We start from the raw sequence: 6,701 nt of genomic DNA on the forward strand, positions 1-6,701 counted from the left end.
TCTGATAACTACAGGCTGACACCTAGTTGCAATCCCTTCTTTTTGTAAAAAAATAATTTTTTTTTTTAAATATGAAAAACACTAAGCATAACCAGGATATAAAATCAGAAATTTTAAGTTAAAAGGTAAAACCATACACCAGATTTTTTAATAAAAATTCTCATTTTCCACAAATGATGCTTAATAATTTTAATTCTGTTGTTTATTTATTTTTTTGTTTTTTATTTATATTTATTTTTATAAATTCCATTATAAATAGTAATGATGATGATTGTTTAATATTTGAAATGTGCAAAAAGTTTTATAATATTACTTTCTGTAACAGAATTTGATCATTCTCACTGTTATTTTATGAATTTATCAATTTAAATTACAGCAAACAATGAAAAAATTAATTGAATTAGAAATAAAAATATAACCTGTAAATGAATAATTCAGATTTTAGGTTAATTAAGTAAATCAATCAGTGAATAACAGCATAATACATTTAAATCAATATTAAATTTATTACTATATAACTTTATCAATGCGATTCATTCCAGTGACAATAGTCATTATATATATGAAAGCAATGGTTGTATACAATAAGATGAAAGATGCCAATTCAATTTCAGTGAGATTGCAAGAACAAACCCTGAAGACAATGGGTTATTACTCGTGCCTTGATTATGCATATTGACTTTGAATTATCTTCCCTTCACGCATTTCTCCTCCTCTTTTCCTATTCTAAGTCAACTCTTCCTCCTACTTCCCTAGCTAGAGAAAATTAAATGAAGGAAGCATAGTATAACTTACCAGAAAATACCAAACTAGTAGTGACATTAACACTTTTCTGAATTCTCTGCGTTACATAATGTTGTAATAATTAAAATGTAGACCAAATAATGTAAAATTTTATTTTTTAATTAGGGAGCAAATAGTTTTATAAATGGATAGTTTACACGACAAACAAGTTTAATTTAACTGTAATATAATTTTATTTTTTTGGCAGTACATTAACTACTGAATCAGGTAGAACATTAATTAATAGTTAACAAACCCAGTTGATAGAGCGGGAAATTATAAATTAATCAAGATAATGATTAATGAATAAGATACATAGAGCAAACTAAAAGACAGAAGAAAATAGAAACCAGAATAAAAGAACAAAGGACTTGTTATAGTACATATATATTGTATAACTAACTATAGTATATATTATAACAGAAGACCCAAAAAAATCAGCTGTGACAAATCTATGCTTGGAATCCACTCATAGAATAGATTTATTAGAAGCAAATATTTTAAAACACTTAATGTTAGACAACAAAAAACATACAAGCAGATTATTATACTAGCATTGTTATTTAATAACACCATACTCCTACACAAAGTAAACAAGAAAACGCCTGCTAACAAATTGTACTGCATTTTACATTTCACTGCAGAATATGAACAAAAGTTATCATTCAATTTTTTGACCTTACCTCTTCTAAAAATAATAATACGCAATGTAATACAACTGACACCTTATTCATAAAAAAAGTCTAACCATCCCTACACGATAAAAACATGCAACTTTCTTACATAATGTTATATCACCTAACACATACACCTTTTGGTCAGCCGACAACTATACTGAAGTACTGAATACAGTAAAACATCTGACATGGGATTAACCAATAACTCTTAAGATGAAACAAGTTACATTAAATACAGACCCAAAATCAACACCTAATGACAAAAAATATATACCCAAAAGTCATACAAAATTGCCAACATTTTCCGAAAAGAAGGTATTCTTTCAAAATTGGCAAAATCAAACAGAACATTATCAATTTCAGGCATATACAAATTAAACTCCAGTTACTGCACTAAATACTACACTGCATAGGCTGGATCCACATTCACTAACAGATACAAAGAACATATATGGGCAATGTACACAACAGAATCAAATTTTACAAATCATTTCATAATAATGTGATAAAATTTTATAAAACCCACAAAGATGTTCTGAAAAACATATCTACTGCAGCGCCCCTGGCAACTTATAACCGTAATACTAATCTAAGAACCTGCTCTGAGGTGATACTTAAGTAATGCAAAAAAACAGCAGCAAAACTGGTCCGAATGTTTTACAGAAACACATCTATTGCAGTGCCCCCTGGTGGCCTATAACAATAAAACATGTCTAAGATCCTGCTCTAAAGTGATACTTATATAATGCAAAAAACCGCATCGAAATCAGTCCCATAGTTTTCGAGGAAAATGGTAACAGACATACATGCGCGCACGCATGCATGCAACCTTTTACTCCAAATACATACACGTCTTCGTTCTGTCAACCAAAAACAGAATATTACCAAAACTCAGAGTTTTAAACATATATATATATAATAACAACCAAAGTCCCAACAAGCTTAAACAAAACAAAATTTACAAACGCATAAAAATTGACAGAAACAACATATTAAACGCGCAAATACGACAAAATCAAATATATAATTCTAATACATACTTAAAAAGATCTCTAAACTTTGTAAGATGGATGTCATTAACACCAGTTCTACTGAAGGACAAGTTATTCTATTAACTCTATGGAAATATAAGTTACATTATTTTGAAAGCGAGTCGTTTAATAATTTTTCATTAACAACAAGAAATAAAAGGTTTATAAAATAACCATAATGAACAGTAATTGGATGGTAAGGAATCACAATTATAACAATGATGATAAACTAATTGTGGCCAACTTCTATCATATAGAAATATAAAAACAACCGATATTTTAAATCCTTTTTTAACATACTTACATTTTCTACAAAATATTCTATTCAGTGATAGATACAAAAGGCATCAGATTTGCTTTCTTTAAGAATAATTAAGTCTCACCAGTTCCTGTAGTGAAGTTGTACATAGGACTGACTCAAAGCATTATGGCACTGAATCAGTTGTTTTGGCAAGCAAATATATCAGTTGATTTGGTGTATTATGCTCACAGAAAACAATAATCAGGAGGGCAGGAAACTACTTCAATTTTCATTTACTATTGTAAAAAAGTCATGGGATGCTTGTTATTCCGTATAATCTACACCATTTTTGGAAATCAATAATGTGTTATGTCCAGTTACCTACAACTGCTTGGTTATGATGGAATTTAATATACACTCAAATATTATAATTTAACATGAATCAAACAGTTGAGAATCTAAATCATAACAATAACAAAAAAATGGACTTTAAATAAAGCCACAAAGTGATAATAGCCTATTTAAATTTAAAAATTTCTGTCAAATTTTATGAAAATTATTCTATCAAATGAACATTAAATATGTATGTAAAGATATTTCTATGGTTGTAAGAGTTTTCATTTTTGGTCATCCTGTTCCTTTTAAAGTAAAATCTTTTTATTAATTATTGTACTGCTTTGAATGCGCCTTTTTTTACAGATTAAAGGGTCAAAATGTCAGGTGCATCTTCAATTAGAAATCTAATGCTATTTGACATAAACACATACTTAATAAGTATAAAGCTGAACTTTTTAAATCCTTAAGCCTGTTCAACGTCGAATGGACATCTGACAGGAAACGTGAAAGAACATTTGTCATCATGTATAGAACTTATACAAATTTCTAAAAAGATGAGTGATCTCGAAGATTTACATCTCAACAGCTTTATCGCTGTTGACATCATATTTTAGTGAAGAGTCATCGTTCTGGAATTTGTGCACGTGCTCTATGCATGATGACAAACATTCTTTCACCTCTTCTTTTTCGGGACCAAAACGCATAAAATATCCGGAAATCGATGCTGCTGTTTTGGCCTATTTTAAGAAACTACGTACAAAAGGTCTTCCGGTGACAAGAGATGCACTGATGTTAAAGACTAGGAAAATTGCAAGGAATAATGTTCAATTTAAAGCTAGCCGTGGGTGATGTGAGAAATTTATGAAAAGGCAATGTCTGTCTTTGCGTCACAGAACCTCCATTTTCCAGACATTACTATCAGATCACTAGCATAAATTAGTGCAATATCAATGTTACATAATCGATCTACGATTAAAGAAACAATACTCTCTCAGTCAAATCGGTAATGCTGATGAAGTTGCTGTGTTCTTTGATATACTATCAAAGTACACCGTAAGTTAGAAGGGGCAAAAACAAGTAACGATAAAAACAATTGGATATGAGAAAGTAAGAGTAACTGTTATGTTGAGTGCTACTGCCGAAGGAAATAAATTATCGCTATATGTAATTCTCAACAGGAAAACTGTACCAAAAGAAAGGTTCTGTGATTGTGTAATTGTTCAAGCTCAACAGAATCCCTGGATGACGAGAAATCCAATGCAAGATTGGTTAGGATGTATGTGGGAACTTAGACCGGGTGAAGTGACTTCAGGAACGAAACAATATTTTAGTGTTGGATGCTTTTCGTGGTCATTTGTCTGACAACATTAAAACAAATTTACAAATGGAAAATGTGATTTAGTTGTAATTCCTTTCTTTTTCATGTTTAGCCTCAGAGAATTACTTTTCAGGTAATACTTCACAGGATGAATGAGTATGATATGTATGCATGTAAATGAAGTGTAGTCTTGTACAGTCTCAGTTTGACCATTCCTGTGGTTAATTGAAACCTAACCACCAAAGAACACGGCATCCACGATCTAGTATTCAAATCCATATAAAAGTAACTGCCTTTACTAGGACTTAGTTGTAATTCCTGGAGGTATGACAAGTCAACTACAACCACTGGATGTTGGGGTTAATAAATCTTTTAAAGATCGTATTCATGCACAATACAATTAGTGGTTGACTGAAAATCATCATCCTGTCATACCGAGCAACAAAATTAAACAATTGTCAGCAACTACAACTGCTGACAAAAAAGTCATTCTTAAAGTGCTGCTTGTTGATTGCATTGGATGGTTCTGATGGCGATGTTCTTTGTAACCACAGTGACGCAAATGAATTTGACTCAGATGAATCTGACGACGACTCGACAACAACATAGAAAGCTAATGAGACACACTTGTGACAGGAGTCACGAAAAATTACTGAGATTAGCGATAAAATACCGTACTTATAAATCTAAATATGTATGTAGCGAACTACATTACATTTCAGGTACTATAATACAAAATATAGTGTTAAGTGGTTTACTGCATATTTGAATTATTCAATAAATTGCTTTAAGTAGCTACTATTGAATTTTTTATATTCATTTTTCAAAATAGAATGAACTTAATGAATAATACTGATATATACAAAATACTAATATGACTTACCATTAATTATAATAAATAATTATACAGTATTTTAATATTTTATTGGATATTTTTATTTTTCCAGAAATTATCTACTAAGTTTTGGGTGCTTCTTAGATTCTATGCTGTCTCAAATTCGAAGAACTGCGGAACTTATCTTAATTTATGATAGATGAGTCCAACAGAGTACAGAGTCAATCCAGTCAGAGAGGTTAGAGAATGGTTCGTAATATGTTGTAAGTTAACAATTTGCTTTGGGCTTAAACTTATATTTGATTTTGGAATCAATATTTAACATTTAATAAAACACATATTTATTTGTACTGTTTAATATGTGTTTTATTAAATATATATGGCTTTTCTTTTCTATTTTATGGTTGCTTTTCGTTAATTCTGTTACAACTGATGATAATTATTTATCAGTCACTTTGTCTTATTTATTTATATTTATTAAGAAAACAAAGTTCTTTTGTATACTGTTGTTAGCTTTTAAGATAAATTAATATTTATAGAATTATATAATTTACTTTTTCAATCCATGAAACAATAACAGAGAGATTCCTGAAGGAAATAATTTTGTGAACCTTTTGTGTAACTATATGAAGGCTGACCTAAAAAAATTGTTGAAACAAGCTATCAAAACAATCTACATCAGAATTATAACATTAATATTTTAAAAGTCCATACCATCTATGTGATTTCAATTCAAATGGAGTTTGTAAACTCCAGTTTTAGGAAAATATTTTTTAAAATAACTTAAGATTCTTAAAAATTATAATGAAAATAGTTCCAGCAATTAAATAATAAAACTTTATTGATTTAAGCAAGACTTAAGTATTTTAAGTTTCTTTCATGAAAGATGTCAATTAATGTGTTTCTAGAAAAATATTTCCCTACCTACCAAGCTCTGAGACAGCATTAATTATATTATTATAAATTTATTAATTTCACATTCAAAATTTGTTTTATTTATAATAAACTAAGTATTGAAATCAGGGCTAATAAAATAACGTCAGGAACATAATCATTTAATTTTCTATAAATCGATAACTACAGTAACTACACAAAATAGTTTTTTTAAATATTATTTTTCAATTTAAAAAATGAATAAAGTCAGCAGAGAAAAGTTTAACATTGATGACAAACTTTTCCTAAAGATATACACCATACAACCGTACCTTCATTACAAGAAAAAAGTCTCTTTCCTACCTGTCAAACTAAATATTTTGTAAAAATTAGTTTAGTTTACCACCAAAGATTTACTTTCCACCTCTCACTCTATCAATAGATGAAAAAAAATTATAAAACTCAAAGTAGTTTAATAAAAACTTGTCAATTCGTAACACTGGTTCCACTCAACCATGTTCATTTCTGACAAGTTTCTATCTCCAGAGATAACAAAAGTTGACACAAAATATTAAAACTGAATAATTATATATAAAATCTACACTTT

This window comes from Lycorma delicatula, chromosome 9 (genome assembly GCF_047948215.1).
Source record: "Lycorma delicatula isolate Av1 chromosome 9, ASM4794821v1, whole genome shotgun sequence".
NCBI classification, from domain to species: domain Eukaryota; kingdom Metazoa; phylum Arthropoda; class Insecta; order Hemiptera; family Fulgoridae; genus Lycorma; species Lycorma delicatula.